At 44.4% G+C, this 12,165-nt stretch overlaps 1 non-coding gene across 1 annotated transcript; it reads right to left on the bottom strand.

Annotated features, from left to right (window-relative positions):
- Positions 1 to 1,780: 1,780 nt before the first annotated feature.
- LOC120663111 lies at positions 1,781 to 1,887 on the bottom strand. The gene has a single exon (XR_005670334.1). It is a non-coding gene; the product is annotated as a small nucleolar RNA R71 (small nucleolar RNA).
- Positions 1,888 to 12,165: the final 10,278 nt, after the last annotated feature.

Genomic DNA, 12,165 nt, shown 5'->3' with positions numbered 1-12,165 from the left:
TACCGACCTCTAGGAGTGATCAAGAGCGTCCACGAAAAGGCGGTGCAGATTTGGCGAAGATCCCAGGCCGGCCGGCCGGCCTAGGGGAGGCTGGCCGACCTCACTTTGTCATGGCTCGAGCCCATCTTTCGCGTGGAAGCTAAGCAACCGACCTACTTGCGTGAAGTGCACGCGCTATCTTCAGCACCACCTTGGAAGAGCTATAAAAGGACACCCACACCTCCACTCCAACACACACCAAAAGGAGCTCTCTTCTCTCGTTCTTAGTTTCTAGAGTAGGTTAGGTAGTCTGGGAGTTGGAGTCGAGTCGAGCTTGTCTCGGGATTCCGGAGTCGTCATCGGAAGTCGGTACAAGCTCTTGTATCTTTTTCTTTGACATTTATCAATATAAGTAATCTTCTTTATCTTTTCGATTCAGCTTTACTTTCCGTATTTATTTACCTTTCCAAGTTATCTTACTTGTGTGCAGAAGCAATTCTCTAGCTTAGGCTTTGTACCTATCTTGTTTATCGGGATCTTACCTTACGGGTTTTCTCGCCCAGACTAGGGAGGCTCAAGCTAGTTCCCTAGGTTGAGGGGGATTTCTCTTGTTCGCGACAAGAGAAATCCTAATACTGAGTATGGACGTGGTGTCTGGGCTTAGTGTTAGCTAAAAAGTGTGTTCCACCCCATGGAACCATTGTGGTAGGCGGCAGGTGGTGACATCCTTGTCCGTCCCTCATAGACCACCACGTTCGGGTGTTTTCATAGCAGTAGTTGCAGGTTGCCGTTGGACTCCCCTCTCATCCCTTTCTGAAGTCTTTCCTCTTCTAGCCACCAAAGTAAGCTCAAGGTTCTTGATAGTTTAGAATTGTTTTAGGAGTCTTTCTCGCTCGTTGTCCTCCCAGCTGCTTACCTCTCTAAGGATTAGAGTCTCCTATGTCACATGGTCATCGTGGACATTATCTTATCTATCATATCAGGCTTACCCCCACTAAGTTAGTCAGTTGATATTTTTAGTAAAGTTTGTCATTCGATTCTTCGATACTCTTTAACCATAGTGCTTCCCCGAGGAAATATACGATACCCTGAAATACTCCAAGATGAAGTGCTACAACGGTGATTCTGTGCACTTGCGGAATTGATATTCTTTTGGACATAAGAAACGCCAACAAGAATTTCTGGCGCTGTTGCTGGGGAAGCAATTGGCTAAAGATTTCATTGAATAGTTTGATAAAATTTACTAGTTTGTCACCGCTAATTTTAGCGGGATTACCATTGGTCTCGGTATCCTTGTGGTTTCTGCAGAGCAGTGCAGGACCAAATTCAATCTACCATATCACCTCAACTCAGATCCAGAAAGAATTGGGTGAATTTTTTTTACCAGAAGAAATTTTCTTAGGATCAAGGTTTGACAACACCAGCTTCAATACCCATGGCTGAGAAGACACTCCGTCAATTCTCAGCCCCATCCAATAGCCATATCCCTACTGGACTGAACAATGACCAAGGCACTGATGGCTTTGAGATAAAGACTGGGTTTGTCAACATGGTTCAAGCAAGTCCCTTCTGTGGAAAGGCATCAGAGGATGCCCACGCTCATCTACAGAATTTTCTACAAGTGAGCAGCATAATCAACCTAAGAGGCACTAGAATGGATAACATTCGTCTTCGATTGTTCCCATTCTCTTTGCTTGGGAAAGCAAATACGTGGTTCTACACCTACAAGGACGTGTTTGACACTTGGAATGCGTGCTCCAATGCTTTTCTGGTCAAGTACTTTCCAGTGAGCAAAACCAATGCCCTTCGGAATAGGATTTCCAATTTTGAACAGCTCCAAGACGAGACAGTCCCGGAAGCCTGGGAACGACTTCAGGAATACATTGCAGCATGCCCACACCACGGCATGGAAGAATGGCTTATCATTCAGAACTTCTTCCATGGCCTGAACCAGCGATCGCAAGATCACATGGACGCAGCAGCGGGAGGAGCATTCCTCTCCCTCGATGTTGCTGGAACTATAATGTTTATCGACAAGGTTGCTTCCAACCAGAGTTGGAAGGGAGATAGGCAGCCGGCTCATGCAAAAGGAATACATGAAATCCACAGTGCCAATATGCTGACAGCCAAGATGGATCTTCTCATGGAAAAGCTGGAATCTCCACACTAGGAGGTTAGACAGACTATGCAGCCTCAGATGACATGTGAGAAATGTGGCAATACTGGACACTCGGGCAAATCTTGCCCATTCACTCAAGTAGATGAGAACTCCATTGGGAACAACACTCCCAATGACTCAGATTGTCGTCCTCAGCAAGGTTGGAATTCTAAGCCTGACCTCCCCTTCGGCCAACAGCAAGGTAACAATTTTAATAACAGTTTTCAGCCCTCGCTTAAAGACTTCATGAATGGCTAAAAACAAATGAATGACAACATTAGTGAGAAATTTCTTGCTAATGATAAAATTCTCGAGTCTTTGGCTGTGCAACTAGATGGGTTTAACTCTGATATTAAACATCAGTTGAGTTTCAGTGAATTGTTAGAAACTAAAGTAACTCAGCTGGCCTCATCCTGCCTTAACCATGACACGGGGAAGCTCTCCGGGCAACCGGAAGTGACCCCGAAAGAAATTGTGAGTGCAGTAGCTGTGTGGGCAAGACAATCCGCACAGAAACCACATCTTCCACAGGATGCAGGTATACCATCCTGCCTTAACCATGACATGGGGAAGCTATCCGGGCAACCGGAAGTGACCCCGAAAGAAAGTGTGAATGCGGTAGCTGTGTGGGCAAGACAATCCGCACAGAGACCACATCTTCCGCAGGATGCAGTTACATGGCGGAAGACCGTAACCACCAGGAATACAGATGCTGAAGACAGAGTGCTAGAGGAGGCCGAAGAATTTAACACCATTGCTACCCAGGAAGACCCCGTGGAACCCCCTAGAACTTCACGGGACTGTCACGATACAACCGCCTTACCGTTTCTAGAGCGGAAAAGGAGGCCGGTGGCCGACGAGCAATTCGACAAGTTCGTCGAGGTAACTAAGAAGTTTATGGCAACATACCACTTCTTGATACTATGCAGGTTCCCACGTACGCCAAGTATCTCAAGGATATCCTTGGCAATAAGAGGGTCCTGCCGACCACCGAGGTCGTGCAGCTTACGGATGAGTGTAGCACAGCTGTACACAATCCTCTCCTAGCGAAGAAGAAGAAACCAGGATACCCACCATCACATGTTCCATCGGAGCTCAACACTTTAAGCATGCTCTTTGCAATCTGCGAGCAAGCATCAGCGTCATGCCAAAGGTAATTTATGATAAACTTAACCATCATGTGCTTGCTCCTACTGCCATGTGTTTGTAGCTAGCAGGCCATTGAGTTCGTCATCTCACGGGGATCGCCAAGGATATTCTGGTGAAAATACGGAATTTCTTTGTCCCCGTTGATTTTTTCATTCTCGACATGGAAGTCGACACTGAGATCCCTCTCATATTGGAGAGGCCATTCTTGAGCATGACAACTGCACACATTGATGCGGGAGTTGGAGTAATCCAACTCAACATCAATGGGCAGAACGAGAGATTCAGTTTCAAACCGAAGGATGAAAAATGCTCACAGATCTAAAGTTTCAAACGGAAGGAATCCGTGAAAGAGCTGGAGAAGCCGTATTCCCTCATCGAATTCGTGGAGGATCTTCGAACGCGAGAGGAGATTAAGGTGTATAACCAACGGAACGTGAAAAGGAATATCTAATGTAAGAATTTTCTGGAATTTGGGAAGAAAGAGATCGAAGTAACTCTGCCTACACGGAAGGTGTAGCGGAAGAAAGTGTCGCCACCAATGTCTCCATCAGGTGACGATGACCAATCCCAAAGTATGGATAGTCTCGCTCAAGATGAGAAACTCGACTCGAGCCCTTGCCATGAGGTACGTGGTAGTTATCCATTCCTGCATTTGCATATAGGATAGTTTATATTCTTGCAAAGTCTTCCCTTTCTCATCATGGCATGCTTAAATTCTCGCAAATGCATTCTTTTGTTTTTACACTGCATACAAAAAAAAGAAAAACAATCGACCAAGATATCAGACCTACTGAGCTTCATTCAAGCTTGGGGGGGTGCCGATGTATCCAGGTAAGTCATCTGACCTATCCTTTCATCTTGTGTCCTAAAAAAATTAATTTAAATCATTCAAAAACTCAAAAAAATCAAAGTATAAAATAAAATCAAAACAAAAACAAAATAAATAAAACACAAAAAAAATGTTTCATGTTTTGAATAAAACTCCCAACTCATATGTGTGGAAATCCGTGTAAGCTCTTATCATAGAGATGATGAATAATTGCTCTGTCCATGCTTTGCAAGTACCTCGTATACAACGGTTTACTCTCCTAGTACTTGAACTAGTTGGCACATGAGTAGTTCCACTAAAATATGATTGTGTGGGAGCATGAGCTTGATTTCCAAGTCTAAGTTGTTGTGAGATTTGAGATGGCCCGAATTGGGATGAAACTGCTTTCTCTAGTAGGGAACCTCTTAGAATTTCTTTAAAATGAAACATGGCAAATATTTTCCCCTTTGGTTTACATGTCCTACCCAAAGCCATAATGTTTTATCATATTAACCTATATAAGCTATCTTGAGTTATTTTGAGCTTTGCCAAATGGTGAGTTCGTTCGAGGAATGTACTTGTCATATACCGATGTTTCTTCTTTGCGTACCCATTGTTTTGCTAGCCTCAAAATGTCTGGCATGTCAATTACCTGCTCCGGGAATTGATATCCACCTTCGCCAGACAATTCCCTCACAACAAAACCCAATATCTCCACAGTGAGCCTATCTATCTCGAATGGTCTATCCAAGCAATGCTCCCTTCCAAAAACTCTATCATTATGGAGTGTGGGTAATCTTCTTTAAAAAAACTGGAGCTAAAGCAATGAAAAAAAAATAGAGAGACAAGACCCATACCTCCACTCAAAAGAGTTGAAATATGGGGCTCAACTAAAAAGACCAAAAATTCTCTAAGTGTGAGTCCATTTCCTCCCTCTCCCCTTAACATTTTACCTTCCATAAGATCGGGATTTGATCAAGTACCAACCTCTTGCGAACCACTCTTCGGCTCGGCAACACAGGTAACCAAGGTATACTACACTCTTCCTACCCAAAACTCCACATATTAGCCTTAGTGTAGGAAGAAGATGGTCAAAATTTCCGACCATGGTGAGGATTATACACCTTGAGCGATTTGAGAGCACCATTGGGCAATCTTAAACCACTTTTGGAAAACTTGCAAAACTCCGAGATAGGAACCTGAACAGGAGGCGGCAAATATTCCGGTGAAGGTTGTTCAATCTCTTAACCGCCCAAGACAAGGGATGAAATGCGTGTAAGCCCCATCTCCAGAAACCAAGGTATGAGCCAACTTATTCAAAGTACATATGGGTTAGAGTATTATGTTGTGCATAAGGTTTTTGCAGGGTATGAGCATTGATGCAACTCCTGATCCATCGAGCCTCAGGTTTAGCTTTGCTCGAGGACGAGCAAAAGTTTAAGCTTGGGGGGTGTTGACGGACATTATTTCCCATTTTGATCGTCAACTCCTAGGGAATAAATTGAGCCTTGCACCATGTTCAATACATATTTTACCTATTTCTAACAAATTCCACAAGTTTTGATGATTTGAGATATTTTGCAGAATTATGCCCAGAATATGCAAGAAACAACACTAAATGGAGCATCTACAAGGATGGTGAAACATGGATATAAGATGACACCATTATGAACATTGTCAAATGCCAAATTTGACATTTCCATGTTGAAGAGCTCGTCAAGATGATCGAATTGGACATTTGGTTCACCCAATTCGGAGTCCGGATGCAACAATTATGCAAATTACAAGTTTCGGACTCGTGTTGTGCAGAGGCTGCAGGCCGGCCGGCCTCACCTAGGCCAGTCGGCCCGGCACCTTTGCCACACACATCCTCCCTTGCCACAGGACCATTAGGGACTCACCAATGGTCCCCTAACACATGGGAGGCAAGCCAAAAGTGAAACTATGACCGAAAGGCCTCATATGTCCCTCCAATGGGCTTCCAAAGTGACCAAACTAAGTATCAAGACCCAAACCAACTGGAGCAAGAACACACAACCGTTGATAGACACATTGGTGAAAAGCAAGGCCAAGAGGAGCCAATCCCAGGCCGGCCGGCCTACTAACTGTCAAGCCTTAACCCGACGCAACCACTACCGACCTCCAGGAGTGATCAAGAGCGTCCACGAAAAGGAGGGGCAGATTTAGCGGAGATCCCAGGACGGCAGGCCGGCCTCACTTTGTCACGCCTCGAGCCATCTTTTGCGTGGAAGCGAAGCAACCGACCTACTTGCGTGAAGGGCACGCACTAGCTTCAGCACCGCTGTAGCGCATCTAGGCCGATAGGTGCTAATGGTAAGTTTCGGTGATTAATGACAACCGTATGCGACTAACGTGTGTTTTAAAGGAAAGCTCAATAACTGGATTAGTCTCATATGAAATATGAAAGGAGACCCCTCAATTCAAAACAATTCTGCGTACCAAGAACTCAATTTGAAAGATTAAGGACATTTCTAGTCTCAAGTGTCACAAGGAGTTGAAGGACACTTGATTTAGTTAGGTTTTATATTTTCTAGTTCTTGATCGTACTATTAAGAGGGGTTCATGAGTTAGTAGCTTGATCAAACTTGAGTTGGCCTTAGAAATCTTGCACACTCACTCAAAAACAGCAAAAGATGGTCAATAGAAGTCAACACAACTCTTGGAAGAAGAAACAATCAAAGTCACATTCAAATCCAAGTCAAAACAGCTGAAAACAAAGAAAATCAGCAGCACCGGTTGAACCGGTGCCCTAGCATCGGAGCATCCGATGCATGGCGGAAGGACCGATGACCTGTCGGCCTATCTTCTCTGGATGAAGACAGAAATCAAGTTTAGCACCGGTTGAACCGATGGTCGAAATCAAAGCACCGGTGCAACAAAAGTCCTTTGTTCTAGAGAGCATGTTTTGGTGGACTTCAACCTCTCTTCAGCACCGGTTGAACCGACGCTCCGAAATCAAAGCACCGGTGCAATGAAAGTCTTTTGTTCCAGGGAGCATATTTTGGTGGACTCCAACTTCTCTTCAGCACCGGTTGAACCGACGCTTCAGAATCAAAGCACCGGTGCATTGGATGTACTTTGTTCTAGAACGCTTGTTTGAGTTGATCAGTGAACCTCTTCAGCACCGGTTGATCCGATGCCCCTATGGAGCATGCACCGGTGCAATGATGCAAGCGTGGATACTGTGTCAGAACTCCAACGGCTACTTCTTTGACACAGAGAGACCGGTTGAACCGATGCCCATATTTTCTATACCGTCGGTTCTTCCGGTGGTCACGGTTATTCTGCAGAAAACTTCCAACGGCTATGTGACCTCCTCCACTCTATATAAGGGTACCCCCTGGTTCATTTCAGTTGCCTTTGACACCCTGAAAACCTGAGGCCACCCTTGAGAAGAAGAGAAAGAGCTTTGAGCAAAAGAGAGAAGATCTAGTGCTTAGTTTGTGCTTCAACCTTGAAGAACTCATCCTTTGCAAGTGTAGCAAGTGTGCTTGAGCTAGGGCCAACTGAGTGTAGGTCAAGTGAAGGCTTAGGAGCTTGTTACTCTTGGTGTTTGGCAGCACCTAGACGATCTTGGTGATTGAAGGTGTTTCTTCCGGAGCTTGCCAAGGATTGTGGGAGCCCTGAAGAAGTGTGTACGTGGCTTGAGCTCCACCACGCCGGGATGGTGAACGGAGACTCTTAGTGAGCGCCCAAGTCTCGGTGACATGGGAGGTGACAAGACTCTTAGTGAGTGTCACAACGTGGATTAGGGGTGTGTGCCAACACATCGACACCACGGGAAAAATCCGGTTGTCTCTTGCCCACTCTTTCATTTCAAGCATTTACTTTCTTGCAACTTTTCATGTGCTTGACATTAGAGATCATAACTTAGCTCTACCTTGCTTAGTTTCATATCTTTGTTAGCTTGTGTAGTTTGCTTTGTTTAGCCGGTTGGTGAATTGAGCCTTACTAGCATTGCATAGGTTAAGGTTGTTTTATTGCTTTAGAATTTTGAAAAAGGCCCAATTCACCCCCCCTCTTGGTCCATCGATCCTTACAATTGGTATCAAAGCCTCGTTGCTCATTTGGATCATTAGGCTTCACCGCCTAGAGCTATGGCCAAGATGGGAGGTTCGCCGCCTCACTTCGAGGGCAAGAACTTTGCCTATTGGAAAGTTCGTATGGCCGCATACCTTGATGCGATTGCCCCCGAAGTGTGGTTGGCAACAAAGACCGGGTTCACCGGAACTCCCACCACGGAGCAATTAAAATGGAATGCAAAGGCTAGAAATGCAATTTTCGAAGCCATTAGTGAGGAAGTCTTTGCTAGAGTAAATGGCATGGATTTAGCAAGTGATATATGGAAAGAGCTAATTGAAATTCATGAAGGCTCCACAAAAGTCCGTGAACAAAAATATCACTTGTTTAGAGCAAAATATGATTCTTTTAAAATGCTTGCTCATGAAAATTGCAATGATATGTATTCCCGCTTGAATGTCATTGTCAAGGACATTAATGCTCTTGAAGTTTCCAAAATTGACAGTGGCTCCATAAACCGCAAGATTCTCATGCTCCTTCCGAAGCCCAAGTACAACATTATCAATGCTATGCTTCAAAAGGAGAATCTTGATACAATGGAAGTGGGAGAGCTTGTGGGCGAAATTCGTGCTCATGAAATGAGTATCCTTGGTATGACCGAAGAGCCAACAACAAGCAAGTCAATTACTCTCAAAACCAAGGCCAACAAGCACCGCAAGCTCAAGATGGTCAAGCAAGATTCAAGCTCAAGCAATGAAGAAGAAGATCATCATGAGAGCTCATCCGATGAAGAAGATGATGGAGAACTTGCTCTCATGATGAGAAAGTTCACACGCTTGAATGACAAGATCAACAGGAAGGGCTTCAACTTTGACCCCAAAAGAAGAATGTTCCGGCCATGGGGAGATGTCAAGAACAAAACTTGCTATAATTGTGGAGAAAAATGCCACATCTCTCCAGATTGCCCCAAGCCGGACAAAAGAAAGAAGGACAACAAAGGCAAACATCGCCATGATTCAAGCGATGATGAAGAAGATGAGAAGAAGAACAAGAACAAGAAGCTTGGGAAGAAGAAGAGCCATGACAAGAAGACCAAGCTCTTCCCAAAGAAGAAAGGGCACACCAAGAGAATCTTCTTGGTGGAAAAACAAGAATGGGTGACCGATGTCTCATCAAGCGAAGATTCAAGTGATGAAGAAGACATCGTCACCATCGCCCTCACCAATGAAGAACCACCACTACCTCCGCCTCCTATGTGCCTAATGGCAAAAGGTAACACCAAGGTATGTGAGGTAGATAGTGAAGATGATAGTGATGAAGAGCTTGATCCTTATGAATTTACTAACCTCATTAATGAGTATACATCTGTCATCAAAAGGGAAAAGGGCAAAGTCAAAATTCTTGAGAGCACTCATGCCAAGTTAGAGCTTGCCCACTCCGACTTGCTTGGCAAGTACAATGACTTGCTCAAAAAGCACAATGAGTCACTTGTACTTGCTAAGCAAGTTGAAGAGAGCCACAAAAAGCTTAAACAAGAGCATAGGGAGTTGGCTCACAAATATCAAGAACTTGAATTTGCCTATGAAGGAATTGACCCAAGTCTTGAGAACTTTGCTCATGAAACTATTGAAAAGGTCAATGCTTCTATATCATGTGATGACCTACTCATTAATGCAAATGCCACTAATATTGTGTCCAAGCTTGCTCCTTCTAGGGAAAAGGAGTTGATGGATCAAGTAGCAAGCCTCAAGAGTAGTGTGGAGAAGCTCTCAAGAGGAGAATACATCCACAAGGAAATTCTCTTCAACAATGCACGTGACTATGGCAAGAGAGGTCTTGGTTCATTTCCGGAGCCAAATCAAGGCACTACTCCTTCTCCGGAGATCAAGATTAGCTTCATCAAGGAAGTTGGTTCATATTGCCAACATTGCCAAGTCACCGGGCACCACACTAGGGAGTGCACCTTACCATCACGTCCTCTTCCCACTTTACCTAAGAATTACTCATAAATGTTTCAAAATAACCATTTTCTCTTGAGTAAAGTGAAGGGCAAGGTGAAGGCCAAATTTATTGGCAAAATTGCTAAGGAGTCAAAGAAGAAGCTCCCCAAGCAACTTTGGGTCCCAAAAGCTCTTGTCACACATGTGCAAGGCCCAAAGCTTGTTTGGGTTCCTAAAACTCAAAAGTGAATTCTCATGTGTGTAGGTGAACTACAAAGCCGGTGGAAAACATTGGGTACTTGATAGCGGTTGCTCTCAACACATGACCGGCAATGATAGCATGTTCACCTCTCTTGAAGACCCCGGCGATCATGAACATGTCACCTATGGTGATAACTCAAGGGGGAAAGTCTTAGGTTTGGGTAGAATAGCAATCTCTAAAGATTTATCTATTTCTAATGTCTTGTTTGTAGAAGCACTTAGTTTTAATCTCATTTCTATTGCTCAATTGTGTGATCTTGGACTAACGTGTACCTTTGACAAGAATGGTGTTGTAGTAACTCTTGAAGAAGACAAGTCAATGGTATTCACGGGGTTCAGGCATGGCAACATCTATTTAGTGGACTTCTCTTCAAAGCAAACAAGCACCATGACATGCCTCTTCACCAAGTCTTCTCTTGGGTGGCTTTGGCATAGAAGAATTGCTCATATTGGCATGAGCAACCTCAAGAAAGCCCACAAGAGAGGGATGATCACCGGCTTGAAGGATGTCACGTTTGACAAGAACAAGCTATGTAAAGCATGTCAAGCCGGGAAGCAAGTCGCAACACATCATCCCATCAAGACGATGTTGTCTACCTCCAAGCCGCTCGAGCTACTTCACATGGATCTCTTTGGTCCAACTACATACAAGAGCATTGGTGGTAACCTCTATTGCCTAGTAATAGTTGATGATTTTTCACGTTACACTTGGGTTATGTTTCTAGGCGATAAGGGTGAAACTCCGGAACTCTTCAAGACATTTGCAAGAAGAGCTCAAAGGGAGTACAACTCTCCAATTGTGAAGATCCGGAGTGACAACGGCACCGAGTTCAAGAACATGAAGATTGAAGAATGGTGCGATGAAGAGGGCATCAAGCATGAGTTTTCCGCCACCTACACGCCTCAACAAAATGGAGTGGTGGAAAGAAAGAACAAGACACTCATCACCCTAGCAAGAGCAATGTTGGATGATTATGGCACGTCCGAGAAGTTTTGGGCGGAAGCAATCAACACGGCGTGTCATGCATCCAACCGAGTATATCCTCACCGACTCCTCAAGAAAACTCCATATGAGCTCATCACCGGAAGGAAACCAAATATATCATACTTTCGAGTCTTTGGTTGCAAATGCTTCATCTATAAGAAGAAAAGGCTCGGTAAGTTTGAGAGTAGATGTGATGAAGGTTTCTTTCTTGGTTATGCATCAAACTCCAAAGCATATAGAGTATTCAATCAAACCTCCGGGTTAGTTGAAGAAACATGTGATGTGGAGTTTGATGAATCTAATGGCTCCCAAGAGGAGGTTGTTGGCTATGAAAATGTAGGTGATGATGAGATTGATGAAGCATTGAAGAAGATGTCCATTGGGGATATCAAGCCGGAAGAGGTGCATGAAGGAAATGATCAAGGGGGAGGACCTTCCTCATCTACACCAAGCACCTCCACGGCGCCCCAAGTGGATGAAGATCAAGAAAAAGATGATACACAACCTCAAGAAGTTGTGCCAACACCAACACCCCAAGTCCAAGAACAAGAAGAGCAAAGTGTTCCACAACAAGCACAAGTCGCACAAGATCCACCCCAACAAGCATCCATGCAAATACCGCTAGTGAAGCATGGTCGCATCTCCAAGGATCATCCAATTGGTCAAATCATTGGTAGTCCTTCAAAGGGAGTAAGAACTCGCTCTAAGCATGCTTCATTTTGTGAACATCACTCGTTTGTTTCTTGTATTGAACCCACTAGCATAGAGGAAGCGCTTGAGGACTCGGATTGGGTGATGGCCATGCAAGAAGAATTGAACAACTTCACCCGCAATGAAGTTTGGG

The sequence above is a fragment of the Panicum virgatum genome, chromosome 2N (genome assembly GCF_016808335.1).
Source record: "Panicum virgatum strain AP13 chromosome 2N, P.virgatum_v5, whole genome shotgun sequence".
In the NCBI taxonomy this organism is placed as follows: domain Eukaryota; kingdom Viridiplantae; phylum Streptophyta; class Magnoliopsida; order Poales; family Poaceae; genus Panicum; species Panicum virgatum.
This window is presented reverse-complemented; position numbering and strand designations above follow the sequence as displayed.